At 59.2% G+C, this 6,000-nt stretch overlaps 1 protein-coding gene across 4 annotated transcripts in view; it reads left to right on the top strand.

The window, feature by feature from the left end:
• The first annotated feature begins 421 nt into the window (after nt 1–421).
• SH2B3 (SH2B adaptor protein 3) overlaps nt 422–6,000 on the top strand; it is a 37,680-nt gene continuing 32,101 nt past the window's right edge. For 2 of the 4 annotated variants that reach the window (XM_025267075.2, XM_025267074.2), the window contains exon 1: nt 422–813. The gene's annotated coding sequence lies outside the window, so the exon portion shown is untranslated. The remainder of the gene's footprint in view (nt 814–6,000) is intronic. The other 2 variants (XM_025267076.2, XM_025267077.2) reach the window with 2 other exon arrangements.

Raw genomic sequence — 6,000 nt, 5'->3', positions numbered from 1 at the left:
AGGCCAGGAGCCTTGGCCTGGCCCCGCCTTCAGACCCCGCCTTTCCTTCATCCGACCCCGCCCCCATAGCGTGGAGGCTCCCGTGGTGGTCGCTGGCGCTCCCTGGGCGGGGCCAGGGTTGCCCCGCCCCTCCTGCCATTCGTTCCCTGCTTTAGGCTGTGCGATACGCCATAGGGTGGGCGAGCTGCGGGCGTGGTTTCACAAGGGCCCGCCTCTCCGGGCTTGCGTTTGAGACCCCAGGACTCTGTCAGTTGCGGAGAAATCGGGCTGGTGGGCGGGGCATGGACCAGCCCCGCCCCTCGAGCCCTGTTTTTCCCGCCCCCCCACAGCCTCCGGCCAAGTCCGGCTCGCGGGTGGGCGGGCGGGGGCGGGGCTTCGCGTGGCCCGGCCCCGCCCAGGCCCCGCCCCTCTTGTAGTCGCCCTCCCCCGCCGGGCTCCGCTAGCACAGCCGGTTCCTCTTTACATAACGGCGCGGGGCGGCATGGGCTCGGGCCACCGCCTCCGCCCGGCCGCCCGCCCGGACTGTCGCGGCCCGCGGTGGCGACGTCGGAGACAGCAAAGTTTCCCCGGTGGCGGCCCGGAGGCGCATCCTCCCGCAACTGTCAAGCGCTGGCGGCGGAAATGATGAGGCGCTGGCCATTTTCCGAGCCCGGGTTTCCTGCCTGAGCCCCGCTCGAGCGAGCCGCGAGCCAGGAGCCGGCGCGCGGGAGAGAACGCGCCCGGGGCGGGGGCCCGCCCGCCCCCTCGGGATTTCGGGGGGCCGGGGGCGCGCGACGCCATGGGCCGGCCGGGCCCGGACCCCCTCTCTCTCAGGTAAGCACGCCTTTCCCAGGGCTCTCCTCCTCCGGGGCTGGGAGGGCTTCAATGGGGAACGGGGAGGCCCCGTGTCCCGTTCTGCCCAGTGTCTGCGCACTCCCGCAACTGCCTAAAATATTGTCCTGCTGCTCACTCAGATGGGGGTGTTCAGGGGTGACCGTTCCCCAGCTCCTGCGACACCCTCTCAGCCGACACCCACACACGTGTTGGGGATGTAGTGGGGGTAGCTGAGGCAGTGGGGGAGGCGCTGGGAGAGGGTTTGGCTAATACTCCCAGCTGCCTCTTATTGTAGCCTAGCCAGTCAAATTGTGCCTAGAGAGGAGGGGTTGGGGGGTCACTGCTTTGGTACCTTGAAAGTGAAAGTAGTCAAACTGAGCCCGTGAGAATGGAAGCGTCCTCTTGGAGTGGGGCACAGGCCTCTCCCTGCTCTCCCAGGCCAGGCCATGTGGCTAAGAGGGTAGCACTCACCGCCCCCCACCCCCAGCATTCCAGAAACCCCTCTCCCCATTCTCTGCCTCAGGGAGGTGGGGTGGCCCAGGTGCCCCCATGCTGCAGAATCTGGGGGTTCAAAAGGGTTAGGGCTTTCAGAGCTCAGTTCTCTTTGGACTGGTACCTTCCCACCTGGACATGGGGCTCCAGGGGAATCCTTCCACCCAAAATAAACAGGGAAACAAGTCATTGGCCTAATAGGTCAGCAGGGCTGGAAGGTATTTCAGAGGCCCTTAATGCCTGGTGCAGAAATCCCCTCCCTTCCCTCATTCTGTTTCTGGGGGTTTTTGGGACATTGGGGACTGCATTTGAGGAACTGGGGAGGGGGGCCTGCCTGCCATTCCACTTTTTTTCCTTGAGTTTCCTCATTCTCCTGTTTCTCTTCCCCATTCCCGGGCCACAATGATGTAGGTAAGGAGTTCACTGCATGCAGCTGGAGGCGTCCAGGGAGGGGAATGGCCAGGCTGGACTGAGTGGGAGGAAGTGAAATTGGGCTCCAGGAGGGGGGTTTCTGAACAGAGGGCCGGGCAAAACGAAGTCTGGAGGGCCAAGGACCAGCTTTGGGAGCAGGAGGGGCGGAGATCTGCCCTGGGAGATGAGCTTCCTCCGACACCCAGCAGCTGCCCTGCTCAGCTGGGGCAGCCAGTCCGTTCCCATTTACAGTCCAATCCCTAGGGCCCCTGCCAGGGCGGCGGGCATAGGCATCTCCAGAGTTGTGGGTGCGAGTTGTGTCTGAATTTCCCATCACTGACCTGGCTGCCAGAGCGGAAACAGCCCTGGAGGCCCCCTGGGGCCAAGGGACCCAGGCGTAGTGGGGGGAGAGCGGACTGAGACCCCTTGTCAGGCTGGGGTCAGCAGATGAGAGGCCAGGGCCCTTTGGGGAAGTTGGATGGGTTTTTAATACACTTTTTCTGAGCTTTTTCCCACAACCCCCCTCTGGGAGGGAAAATCCTTTGGAGCCAAAGGGTGAACATTCCTAGAACTCGTGTGAGTCTCTGTGGGCTGTGGAGGAGCCAGCTGGGAAGGGGCTGGACTAAAGCATCAGCTTCTGGCGTCTGAGTTCCTTCAGGGCTCAGCAGTGACAGAGGAGGGTCGTGGAAGCTTAGGTTCCATACCCCCACTGCTTTTTCCCAGCCGAGAGCATGAGCAAGTGACACTTGTGAGCCTTGGTTTCCCCTGTGTGAAATGAGGTAATAATAGGTTTGTGGTAGGCATATAATGAGCCTGGCATGGAAAGGTTCAATTACAGGTGGCGGTGATTTTCCTCATTACCATCATTAGTGTTATTGTTACTGGCTGTGGAATGTTTGTTCATCAGTATCCCTTGAGCACCACCTGCGTGAGCAGCTCTGGGGTTTCCTGAGTTCTGGGAGAAGAATTCTGGAGTTCCTGGACAGGGTGAGATGTTGGTGAATCCCGGCTCTTATGGCCTTGCTTAACAACCCCCTGCCTCAGTTTCTTCATCTGTCAAGTGGGTGTGATATTAGTACCTACTTCTTTAGGGTCATTGGAACCATAAATGAGTGAATTCGGGAGGAAGAATAGTAATAAGGAAGAGATGATTGTTATCTTGTTGTGTGTGCCTTGCTTGTTTTCCTTCTCCTTCCCCTCCCCCATTCTTCTGAATCCTGGGCTTGATCCTTCTCCATTAAACAGAACTTTGTAACACAAATTCGTTCCTGTAGAACTACTGCAATACAGCAGTAGCCTGGGCCCGGCAGGTGCTGGGGAGCCCTGCAGCAGTTCAGCTTGTAGGCGCCGTTGGGTGTCTGGGTCCGGCTGTGCCACCTCCTGGATGGAGCTTCCTTGAGGGCAGAGGGGGCAGTGTTGGAGGCACTTGGAGGGATGTTCCAGCTGCCCGTCCCCCGCACTGCCCACCCTGAGTGGGAGAGACAGAGCACATAAAGCACTCAGTGCTGGCCTTGGCACTCAATTAATAATAGACACTGTTGTTGTTATTGTTGTTATTATTCAAATGAGAGGACTTCTCTGTTCAGTTCTTGCTTCTCCCAGTAGCAGCATGGATTTTGGAACCAAATCTGAGCTTTGCCAGCTTCTAGCTGTGAAGCCTTGGACAAGTTACCTGACCTCTCGGGACCTCAACTGCCCAGTGGGGGTTCCAGCTTCTCTCGGGTATATGATCCTGTATGTGAGTTCATATGTGAAGGGTATGAGCCTGGCACAGAGCAGGGACTCACACTGTGTTGAGTATAATTGCTATGGCTGTGTGACCTTAGGCTTGTCCCTTAACCTCTCTGAGCTGTGGATTTCCTTGTCTATGAATGAGAGCACTAATAGGTTTGTTTTGAGAAGAGGCAGGCACAGTGCCTGGCATGCAGTCAGTGCTTAATAAGAGCTATTGCTGTTAATGCCTGAGAGGGAGACTGGCACTTAATTGCCAGGTTTCCTGGGAAAATGGTCCCTGGGGGCCGTGGGGTGGTCAGCATCTTTGGCGGGGCAGAACAGGAAGCTGCTTCCATCTGGCAGACAAAAGAAGCCTGCCTCAGAGAGTCCAGAGGTGTAATACAAGTTGCTTGTTCCCAGCCAGACCCTGTTCCCAGCTGCCCTCCCTCCCTGAGGAAACTGAGGCCAGCAGGCTGCCCAGGGGAAGTGACTCAGCTAGGGTCACTGGCTGAGTCAGGCCTAATTGGACCCAGGAGTCCTGTGCCCCAGCTCCCTGGCTTCCGGGGCCTGAGGTCCCTTGGGGACTGGGCAGGTCCAAACCGCAGCTGGACACCACTGACTTGGGCCCCCAGAAACCTGGATGACCAGCATTCTTCAGTGGGGACTCTGGGGTCCCAAAGATCATCCCTGGGCCGCTCAGTCCTTCCTGACCGCAGGGGCAAGGGGCACTTCCCCAGGAGAGCAAGTCCTCCTGGTGTCTCCCGGCTCCGCCCCGTCCGGAAACCCAGCAGCTGAGCAGATGGCTGGAAGATTTTTCCTCCCACGCCACCCTGTCAGGGGTCGGCTAGGGGGGCCGGGCTGCAGGCTTCCTCGTGAACCAGGCAACGGAGCCCCTGGGGGCCTGCCCGGATGTGGGCCCCCACCCCACTGGCTGGGGTGTAGCGGGGGAGAGCCTGCCACTGCCCTGCATGTCCCCAGGGAGGCCTGGGGGGAGGAAGCCTGTGCCCGGCTCATTGGGAGCAGACTCACAGGGCGCCTGAGGGGGAGGCCTTGGCCCTGAGGGGCTGGGGGCCTGGAAATGCGATTAGGGGAGATGGACACAAAAGAGGATCATTGGCACAAAATCGGTCCTTTGAGAGCTGGCACTCCTGTCATGTCACTGGAAGAGAGTCCCAGAGAAGATGATGAGTGTGGAGAGAGGCACACAGGAGTGGGAGGGCTTGAGGGCTCCCATCCTGATATCCTGAAGAGGCAACACCATCTGGGGGCCTTGGGACATGTGGAGCTGACAGGCTGCCCTGCCATCTCTCCTCCACCCAGGGGCACTTAAAGGGAGAAGTCCTATCCTGGGATGGGGGTGGCTTAGAAGTTCTGCTTATTCTTGGGGGGTGGGGATGGGCCTGGCTCTCCCCACCTCCCGAAGCCTAGCCAGGCTGTTGGCCGGGGTGTCAGGCGGGGGTGGGGGCAGAGGAAGCCAGAGGACATTTCCTGTTCTGGCAGACTGCGCTGGTGTGATAAATGTCCTCGGGCACTCGGTGACCCCAGAGAGAGTGCCTCAGGGCTCCCTGGCTGCCCAGTGGTCTAGGAGAGACCCCACTTCTCAGCCTCCCTAGGGCCCCTGCTCTGAACCTCCAATAGGTTCCTCTACAGTCTGACCCAGCCTGAGTGGTGTAAAAGGGCAGTGGGCCTCCTGCCAGGCTGTGTGTTGGAATCCCCTCAACTCTCTGGGCCTTCTTGGACAGGGGGGATCTGGGCTCCCAGAGAAAGTCGGTGCTGCAGGCAGGAAAGGCAGAAATGCTTCCAGCAGCCTGGAATGAACCTGGAGGGCTCCTTGGAGGAGACGTCTTCCTCAGCCGGTGTAAGACTTCCTGCCTGAACATCTGTGAGCTGTAGACCTGGGTGCGGATGGAGGCTCTGAACTGGCTCATTTTAAGTTCACTTGACACAATTTAAAATATTCTCCCTGAGCCTTGGCAGGTGAAATTCCCACAGGTGGGTAAGGGCCTTCTCTGCACCTGGGCCTGATAATGAAGCAGGAAATATTAGCTTCCCCGGATTCTATTATTACCCGGGGTGATGGGACATAGGAGAGGCTTTGAGCCTCAGTCTCTGGGGTCCTGAGCCTTCGGTAGGATGCATTGCTATCTGCCTGAACAAGGGGTCCCCGCCAAGCACTGGCTGAGCCTTCAGAGCCCGCCCCAGGTTGCCCTTAGCAGGGATGCTGTGGACACTCTTGTTTTAAACTTGGGGGCCTGAAAGGCAGACCCACCTCCCCTCCCCGGCGATGTGAGCCCCAGGATGGGCACAGAAGTAGCTGCCCCCACCTCTGTGGGTGTGCGGTGGGGAATTGGGTGGGGCGCCAGAATGCAGTCCGATCTCACTGTTCTTGTTGCCTCATCCTCGTCCCTTACCCTGCTGGGGGGTTTGGGGAGATCTTGGATCCCTACTTCCTATCCAGCAGAACTCCCTGTCCTCAAAGCCCTGGATGAGGAGGTGGGAGGGACCCCAGGACTTGCAGGCCCTCTGTGACAGCTATTCATCCCTTTGGTTGCCCAGACTCCTAGATGCTCC

This window comes from Bubalus bubalis, chromosome 17 (genome assembly GCF_019923935.1).
Source record: "Bubalus bubalis isolate 160015118507 breed Murrah chromosome 17, NDDB_SH_1, whole genome shotgun sequence".
Lineage (NCBI taxonomy): Eukaryota > Metazoa > Chordata > Mammalia > Artiodactyla > Bovidae > Bubalus > Bubalus bubalis.
Note: the sequence above shows the minus strand (reverse complement) of the source record. Positions and strands in the feature narration are given on the sequence as shown.